The sequence below is a fragment of the Python bivittatus genome, unplaced genomic scaffold (genome assembly GCF_059951505.1).
Source record: "Python bivittatus isolate LINGU-HERP-01145 unplaced genomic scaffold, Pbiv_v1 ctg000610_np1212, whole genome shotgun sequence".
NCBI lineage: Eukaryota > Metazoa > Chordata > Lepidosauria > Squamata > Pythonidae > Python > Python bivittatus.
This window is the reverse complement of record NW_028277088.1, coordinates 38,160,938-38,171,376: the sequence shown is the minus strand read 5'-3', so window position 1 is coordinate 38,171,376 and position 10,439 is coordinate 38,160,938.

Sequence of the window (10,439 nt, the reverse complement as noted above, 5' to 3'; positions counted from 1 at the left end):
TCCCAGATAGTTGGGTACAGAACAAGTGCTTTGCCCTGCTATGACTATGCATGGCACCATTTAATGGAATGCAGCAGGAAATCTCTATTAATTATGGTTAAGGATTATTTTTATTGGTGATGAATAATTTCATTTTGCCATGAGGTTGGATAATCCACCAAATAATATATTATAGAGCAGTGATTCTCAACCTTTTTGAAGCTGCTGCCCCCCTAAGGAGCGGAAAATTTTTCAATGCCACCCTTTGTGAAAATCCTGTAATTTAGGGTATGGGGACGGGGGGGGGGGGGAGTTACTGAATTATAAAAGGCAAAAATTTTAAGTAATTTTTTTCAGTAGACTTACACACCAAATTTGTTCGATTTAACTCGATACTTTTGCCCTGGAAGGTAATTGCGTTCCTTTTATTAAAATTAAAATGACTAATGCAAAAAAAATGCTTAAATGCTCTTTTATGTAAATACGTTTATTTCAAAATGCTGTAAATACGTTTATTTATTTTTTTGATGCTCATTTTTTAAAATTTTTTTATTTTTAATTTTATTTTTTTTATTTTTTTGCAAATGCTTTTTTAATGTTTAAAAATTCTTTATTCTTAATTAGATAATATAAAAAAACAGCAAAAAATACGCTAAAAGAGTAATATCAATGAAACATGCTTGATTATGTCAGTGGGACGGTTGTGCTTGATGGTTCAGAGCCATTTTCTGAACGTTCGGTTCAATATTGTTAGAGAGATGAAGGCGCAAGTCCCCTCTTTCCACGATTTAGAGTCGACTTCTCTTTTTTGTAATTAGATCAGTCACAGCACTGAATCCTCGCTCAACAAGGCAGGAGGAAGGGAAGGCAATTAAAAAATTTTTGATGATAGTCCACAGTCCTGGGTAGAGGCGATTGATGTTACTTTGAAGCCAAAATTCTGTGAGACGATCACCATTCTGGAAGCTGGCTTTCAAAGTTTCATTAGTTGAAAGTTCGGCCAATTCCTCCTGAATCTGAACCTCTGCTGTCTCAATATTCATAAAAGGGTTCATGACCCATTGAGGGACTTCCAGGGACAAAATATCCTCAAAACGCTCAGAAAAGTCCTTGTGCAAAGACTCAAGGTGTTGACAGTAAACTTGTGTTTCATCGAAGGGGATTTCACTGCTCTCATGCAGATCCGACAAGATTGGAAACTGGCTGAACTCGTTGCGACCAAAATTCTGCTTACACAAAGTGAGTTTTTTTAGGAAGGCAATTTTGTTGTGATCAAACTGAGCTCTTCGCCTTGAAGCTGCAAATTAATTCCATTGAATTTTGTGAATAAATCAGCCATGTAAGCAACATCAATCTTAAATTGTAGCAATCTGTCTCTCAGAGCTACATCTTTCTCTTCGAGGAACTCAAGTACAGAGTTGAAAAGATTCCAGAACCTATTGAGGCAGGCACCTTTGGAAAGCCAGCGAACCTCGGTGTGTAGAAGCAAGCGATTGAATTCTTCATCGTTGTCCTTACACAGCTGCCCGAATAATTGATCATTGAGAGCATTACTGCGAATTTTGTTCACAGCAGAGATGACATATTGTAATGACTGATGCAAACGGTAGCTGAGGTTTTTTGCAACTAAATGCTGTCTATGAATCACGCGGTGAACAGCTAAAATACCTGGTACCTCTTTCTTCAAAAGGGCGATGAACCCACGATGACGACCCACCATTGCAGGAGCTCCATCGGTGGCAACAGACATAATGTTCGCAAGAGGAATATTTTTCTCTTTAAAATAATCTTTGACAGTATTAAAAATAGATTCACCTTTAGTATCTGCAATCAAGCTTCTTGCAAAAAGCATCTCTTGAATAATTTTTCCTTCCTTCACAAACCGGACGTACGCTAACAGTAAAGCCTCATTAGTACTTGGCAAGGTTGATTCATCAACCTGAAGAGAAAATTCGGTGGGTATCAAAAGTTTGCATAAGGAAGCTTCAACATCTTCAGCCATCTCATCAATTCGTCGTCGCACTGTATCATTGCTTAATGGGACATCTTTTATAACATTGGATGCGGCTGGATGATGTAAAACCGTTTCTAAAACTTCCTTGACAGCCGGAAGTATCAACTCTTCGCCGATGGTATGAGCTTTCCCCGATTTAGCAATTAATTTTGATATATTATAAGAGGCTATCAAACCATCGTCGCATTTTTTTGATGAGGTTGCTAGTAAGCCTGAGACAGACGGTGCCTTCAGAAACTTGTCCCTGATGTTTGTGAAAAACGACAAATCTTTATTTTGTTTGTCAGGATGAATTTTTTGCAGATGCTCCTGCAAACGAGACGGTTTCATTGTCTCATTAGATAACACTTTGTTACAAAGTAAACACATGGGTAGTTGCAAGTTCGACGGCGAAGGAACAAATCCTAACTTCAAGTACGTGGAACTGTATTGACGACACTTCTTTTTATTAACCGACATAGTTGGCGGCTGCAAAATATGATGAGGGAAAGATAACTATTTCTCAAAATTAATAATTCACGACCATGATAAAGAACTAATAAGCGCACTTACCTAGCCAACTGGCCAAATAAACAATGAAAGTAAATCGAAACTGAGGGGAAAAAACAGAAATGAAGCGAATGAAAAGCAACTCAAGAAACACGGGTCAAATCAAACATTCATATTGAAAGGACGCTCAACGCACGCACTGCGATTAATTGCGCGGGAAGACAGCTGACGCACACGCTGCAATTAATCGCGCGGGAAAACAGCTGACACATGCGCTGTGCTGGTTGGGATCAGAGAAGAATCGTAGTGTCGAGTTCTTCAAGGTCAGCCTACCTAGAATACAAATTCGTCTCACCATTCTTAGAAGTGCGTGAGGGCAGCCATCGCGTAAGTTCGTTTTATGATTGGTACAAATGGTGTAAACCGGATAATCGATTTAATAAATTTTTTTGGGAGTTTTAAAATTAAGTTCGAATGCCAAAACATGCTCATCGCCCCTCTACCGCCCAAAACATGCCCATCGCTCCCCTACCGCCCAAAACAAGTTCACCGCCCCTCAGCATCCTCCCACCACTCCCCGGGGGGCAATACCGCCCCCGTTGAGAACCAATGTTATAGAGAAAAGGACAAGCTACTATTCCTCCTACTCTTTTGACCCACAGGATTAGAGGAAGAATAAAAACTATCATGTATCTTACAATAAGATGCAAAATAAATATAACAATTACAAGCACAACTGACATATGGCTTGAACTGAAAGGATTAAATACAGTATTTTAAAATTATTTCTCACACACACACACGTGCACCCACATGTGTGGTTGTATAGAAATCTGTGGGTGTATATATTTAATTTAGATAGCAGAAGTTGGAATTTTTGCTCTTAGACTTAGATTGCTGCATTTTTAATCTAATCAATATGTATTATTTAACTCATTAATCTTCTCTTTCTGGAATCCAGATGAAACTTTTTTCAAACTACTGGTTAATGCTTTAAAAAATCATTTTCACTCTCTCTTTCTCTCTTTGGTTTATCTTTTTGTTTGCTAGTCTGTTTATTAGCAAGCAAGTAATTTCTATTTCTGACTGACTAGTAAAATTAGAGACTGTCCTGTGGTTTTTGGGGGGAGAGGTTGTTCTGATTGTTTTTCAACCAAATGTTTACTAATGTTGTTTTATTTTCATTTCAAGGCCACCCGACTCCACAACAATTCTGTGTGGCCTACAGTTAAAAAATCAAAAAGAAGACAACATATATTAAAGCAAAAAAGTACAGCTAAATCCTATATGGGTGGTTGTGGAAAAACATCAGGTGTTGTTGTAGAAGGCCAGGAAAAGTGTCTGTGATCAAAGTTCTCAGGGCAATGGATAAGTGCTTTCAGCCAAATGGGGTACAATCATTCTTAAGACTGTTTCTGTCATCAAAGAAGTTACAGTGGTACCTCGGGTTACGAACGCCTCTGTTAACGAACTTTTCAGGTTACGACCAGCTCCGGCTGCAAAAATTTACCTCGGTTTGCGAACTCCGCCTTGGGGTATGAGCAGGATACACAGCCATTTTCCCTCCCGTGACACAGTCCGTGGCCATTTTTCCGCCCCTGACACGTGGTCCACAGCCATTTTCTGCCCCTGACACGTGGTCATAGAGAGGGGACTCTCCCTCCAAGCAATAGCCGCCTCCCTGTCCTCCACGCCAGAATGGATTAACAGTAATTACATTGAACCTTATGGGGAAATTTGCTTCGGGTTGCGACCAATTCGGGTTGCGGCCAGAGTCACGGAACAAATTAAGTTCGTAAACCAAGGTTCCACTGTAGAAGTGGAAAGGGAAAGTCTGCAACATAAATCCTAACATTTCTTAGCCTTTCTGGAGATCCATAATTTGAAACTGTAGCTGTGTGCATATGTATGCATATGAATATACAGTATGTGAATGTACACAGAGAGAGAGAGAGCACAGTTAAATTTATATATAGCTAGTTAAAGCATCAACATGCACATATATGCAGGAACAACAATCATCCTTAAAATAAAACGTTCCTGTCTTGCCACCCATTTTAAACTTAAGTAATTTCTATACCTTTCATGTAACATCAGTGCCATAATAGCACAGTAGCTAAAAACTTTACCTACATGTAAAAGGTTGGAGATTTGAAACCCATCACAAATATCTTAAATAACATTTAAGATTTCCTTTAGCCAGATAGCTTACTTAAAAAAAAAAAAATGGGCAGGGTTCCATAATAAAACAATGGAACCCTGCACTTAAAAAGTCCTCAGCTAACCAAAGGAAATATATATTTTTTTAATTGCTGGTTTTTGAACCAGCAACCTTTTATGTGCTATGCAAAGCTCTTAATTATTGTGCTATTTTAATACTAATGGAAAAGAAAAAATCTTAGCCATTATTAGATGAGGGCAACTATTGCCTCTTCAAGAAGGCTTTGCTTCCTCTGCAAAGTAGTTAATGAGCTGCTGGAATTAGCCTGTGAGGAAGTAAAGGGCTGCAGCAGAAGCAGACAAGAGAACCTAAAGTGACAGAGAATTTTAAAAATTAATATTCAGTTGAAACCAGACCACTTCTTGTTGGGACTAATGGATAGACAATTAGAAAAGAGTTATGGAAGATCTTTTTTTTTACATATGATAACTGCTGCAAGATTATTATATGCACAAAAATGGAAAGACTCTGAAATACCCACAATGGAAGAATGGCTGGTGAAGATGACAGAATTAGCAGAGATGGCAAAATTGACTTGTTTGATTAGAGAAAGGACAATAACTACATTTATTAGTGACTGGAAATCCCTTGTGGACTTTTTGCTGAAAAAAAAAAAATGAACTTGTGATTTATGGGTTTGATGATTCAAAAGGGTAGACTATGGAAAGAAGGAAATTATGTTGTAACCTTAGAGAGGGTAAAATATAAATGTATTTGTTAAGATCAGAAGCTGCTTCTTTATAACTTTTTTTTCCTTTCCTTTTCTTTTCTCTTTCTTTCTTTGCATTTTTCACTTTCACTTTTCTTTACTTTCCTTACTTTTCTCTTTCAAAATTTGTGTTGTTTTTATTCTTTTAAAAATTTGTTTAATAAAAATTATATATGTAAAAAAGAGAACCTAAAGTGACATAAGAGGAAAAGGCTACTTTGAAACTACAGCAGGAAAACGCACCTTGAGGTCTTATTTGGGATGGTAGGGAGGTGAGTAAAGGCTGATATTGTTTATTTCTGCCCTCAAAAAATAATTGCTATCCTGTTCTGGCAATGGGGCAACTAGCAGTAAGGATCAGCTCTAAAGTTATGTTCACATACATTTTCTATTTAGCTCTACTCAGTCCGGGTACCAGCTCTAGACATTTTGGAGCCCTCGACAAAGTCATACTCTGGTGCCCCCTACGGTTTGGCTCATCTTCCAATTTGTTAGGAATTTCAAAAAGGCCCTTTTCCTTGAATTTTGAAAAAAATAAAGGAAAAAAAGTTTCCTTTTTTCCCTTGAATTTTTGAGTTTTACATGTATGATTTTCAACCCTGAACATTTTTTTTCTTTTCTCAGACATTTTCATCCTATTTACACTGTGAAATTATATTTAACCCTTGAGTGGGCACGCTGACTCATGGAATGTGCCATTACTGCTTTTTGCTTCTTTACTGTGTTTTTCAGAAGTCTTTTCAATTTTGGCACCCCTTAAAATTTGGCGCCTCTAGGCTGGGGCCTACTCAGTCTTAGCCTGGAGCCATCCCTGAGTCCAGGGTGAGCAATTTCATACTATATTTTGGCTACAGATTTGAACTTAGGAGCTCCTTTTCTTGTGATGATTAAAGCTAACAATGAAAAAAGTATTATTTAGAATGTATCTGAATGTGAATTATCTAATTTTGAATTTTTGAACCAATACAGGAAGTAAAAATTAGTTATTCTTTACTATGGCATCATTCCAAATTTTGCAATACAATTTGTCAATTTAAAAATTAGATTTATTAAAGAAAAGCCTGCATGGAGATTTGCCTGGATTCATGACAACAATGTACAAAAATGTAATATATTATGAAAAATATTTCCAAAAACTTTTTTACTTTAGATGAAATGACTCTTAGGTTTAAAAAATGTACCTCAACTACATATACATTTTTATTGTGTTTATTTTAACATTTCCTGAACCAAAATGGAAATGGGATGTACTAAACTGCAGAAATGAAAAAAGAAGACATAAGAAAAATTAAATTGGAAAATTGGAAAAAACAAGAAAGTAGAATTGATAAATTTGCCTCGTCCTAATTATAATTCTTTATTTATGTTCTTGAATTTACTTTGGGCATTACTATGCCATAATGTTTGCAAACTTACTTTGTGAATGACCAGACAAGCTGCCATCTGCAGACAGAATGGTAATCCAATATTGTAACTGTTTTGCTTCAGTGAGGAGGAAGCCTAGTTTGCTCCAACTCCCTGAGAGGATGAAGCAGGAAGTGCATGGGCTCTACAGTGTATTTTTGATGTAACAGCTTTTATTTCAGAGCATTTGACAGAACTGATTTGGAATATAAATTACATTTGTGGGAGATAATTTAACTTGTGTAGAAGAAGGTTCATAAACCAATGGCAGATCCCATACAAATAGCTCTAGTTTCAATGCTGGCTGTCCTCAGCTAGGGAAGCTGAGAAGGTCTTATTTCTGAAACCCTGAATAGGTGCCACCAAAAGAAAACATAGAGTAGAGCTACCATATCTGTGCTGCAAAGTGCAGATGACCACTCAATGGTAGCAAAGGGATACAGAAAACCTTCACTATGCTCTACCTAGTAATCTGATTGATTGATTGATTGATTGACCATGTGCCATAAGTTGGTGTCAACTCTTAGCGACCACATAGATTTTTTGGGGTTTTCATAAGCTGTACGCCATAATCATCACAATTATACCAAAGTAAGGCTTGACATATCTCACTTTGCATGTAATGCGTCTATCTCATATATTGGTTTCACCTTTTGAGTTGCCGTACTGACATAAATGAACATTTGCACGATATTCTAATTTTTCGAGTTTCACCAAGCTTGATCCTTGTCCAAAAAGAAAATCTGTATCTTTTCATATAACAATCTTAGGTTTTCTTTCAGCAAAGCTGATTTTACTTACACTTTTTACTCTGGTTTGCATCAATAGAAGCCATCAATATGAAGCACCAGTAGAAAAATAAAAGCTTTCTAAGAACTTTAGACCTGTTGGGAGAACAGAAATCTTAATTTAAAATAGAACCTAGGATTGTGATTAATAAAAGATCAGATAACCAGAAGGAAGGAAGAGAATGAAATGAAGGGGAATAATCAGTGAAGAACTGGAAAAGTGAATGCTGTGAACTTATATTACTGGCAGAGTTTGACATTCTGATTAGCTTTTTAAAGCTGATGAAGCAAGGAAATAAGTTAAAATAAGCAATCTAGAAGTTGTGACTTTTGAAATATCATTTCCTTATACCATCAGATCTCAGAAGCTCCAAGCAGCCACAATCTTATCAAATATTTATGTTCCTTAAAGATTCTTTTTCAGTTTTAGAAAAAAATGTATGTGGGATAATCATTAATTATTTATTCAATACTCTCCTAGTGAGAGTTGAAAATGTCAAGATTTAGTACTATATTAAATGTATCCATTTGAAAAAAAAAGAAAAGGGAAAAAAATCCTCTAAACTCTAGGGTATAAGAAAGTGCCAAATTTTATATATATATGCCATAGGTTATTCAATCCCAAGTGTGCTCATAAAGTTTAAAAGAAAAATGCACAGCAAATTGATATTACTCATGAATGTGGACCAATGTTAGGTCTTAAATAGTAGTGATCTGGGGATCACAGTGATTAAAAACCTCAGGCTGTTACAGCTATACTGTATTATTAAAAGCAGGGAGGGAGACAGACAGCTGAGAAAGGTAGGAGGGACTGTTGTAGCTGGTAATTCCTCATTGGGAGATCCAGAGGAATAGGGCATGGGGCACCATCAGCGTCTCATCATGAATGAGATCATTGGCAGGGTGCTTGCTTTTCTATTCTATCTTGGAACCTGAGGAAGATGTTGGTAGCAGCAGCTGAAAAAGTTCCAAATATGTATAAATATTTATCATCTAGTTTTATTAGCATATATTATTATTATTAGGTGGTATGGGCACCATTTCCATAAGATGAGGAACCAAAGTGCTTTGCAATACTGTATATGGATACCAGGATTGTCTGTTGCTGTTGGAGATGTTGTTACTCTCTTATGTCATCAGGCTTTTCCTGATGGACACATGAAAGTGCTCTGCTCCCGTCCTTGAGGCAGAAATAAAAAATGCTGGTATATTTTGCACTGTCCTCATTGATGAGCCCTATTCTGCTTCAGTAATGAGGTCAGGAAGTGGTGTTGTCCTTAACGTTTTAATAATGGACAAGCAAAGCATAATGACTGATAGATGCCCTTGGCTTCCTATGTGCTCCCAGCTGGAAAGAAAAACATCTACCAAATTGCTGTCCTTAACATGGGATGGGGCTGAAGAAAATGTAAGATTGACAGATGACTGGATTGATGGGTTTAGCACTCCATCTAAACTTGTTCTGGTTTTCTGAGGGATCCTCAGCTTGCTGTAAGGAAGAGCTGTCTTTCTCTCCTTGATCCACAGCTTTCTTAAAAGAAGGTTTTTCTTCAGTAGCTTCACTATTACTGATTTTCTGCTGCCTTCCCACCCCGCAACATCTCGCTTTCTGTGGCCTCTATTCCTTTTCTCAGGAGTGTGCATGTGTGTGTCTCTCTCTGTGTGTGCATGCATGCATGCACGCACCAACCAGTTTTACTTGGGTGAGAGAAACTAGATGGAGGGAAGGAGGAGTTGCTTGACAAACAACCACAATTGCAGAGATTAGCTGGAGAAGGAAAAGAGGAGGAGGAGAAGGAGGGGGAAATGTGATACTGCCTTCCTCCCACCTTCTTCTACTTCATCTGTCCTGGTGTTGACATTTTAAATAATCAAAGCTGATATTGTGGTTGTTTGTCAAATAACCCCTTGTACTCCTGCAACTGACTCCTCTTGCTCAGATAGGGTGATTGGAAAGCTTGGTTCTCCTCTTCCTCCCCTTCTGTCTCACACACATATGCACATACAGGTTCAGGTCCTTTGGACAAATGTTTAATGCTATTCTGAAAGAGTCATCACCTGAAATTAGCCACCTAGAGTTACTTTGGTGATTGAGGTGGCAGATTAAGAGAGAGAGAGAGATTCCAGAACAGGATCATTTCCAGATTAGCTGTACCCATGTCCAAAAGGTTTTTATCAGTTGATCAGCCCCTCCTCCCTCCCCACTCCACTTTCTCAGATTCTTCTACCAGGAACAGGGATGGCACAAGATGATTGCAGAGCTGAACCTTGACAGACAGGAGAAAGAGCAAGCAATCATAGAGCATGTTAACTGGGAACAGTGGTCTCTTGTCTATTAGCCTGTAGGTTGTAGCTATTGTCATTTCTCTGGTCAATTTCTCCCCAAACTGGAAAGACAGATCTACCACTCTTTCAAAATAGTAGTAGCCTTGGGTTCATAAGGAGGAACCCTCACAATACCTGCCAAGCACTTTGGGAAGCACCGGTCAAGCATTACTCAGACAGATGTCTCTTTGGAAAACAGATATCTAGTCTCTCTCGCTGATGAAGCCAAAATGGCCATGGACAGTGCCAAGAAACCAGAGGAGAAGTGGTATGCCTGCAGAAACCCAAAGCAGTCAAAAGCAGTTAGGCAGATGCCAATTCCTGACTATGTCATCAGGAGCTTCATTTATAAGGCATCGTAGATTGTTCATTCAGCAAGAATTGCATCAAAAGAAACTGGAAAACACTATTTTATCACCAGAACAGCTAAAAGCAAAAGCATGCTGTTCTTATAGTGGCCTGGAGATGTGTTGAATGCACCATCATAAGGATGTGTCCTTTAAAAATAAC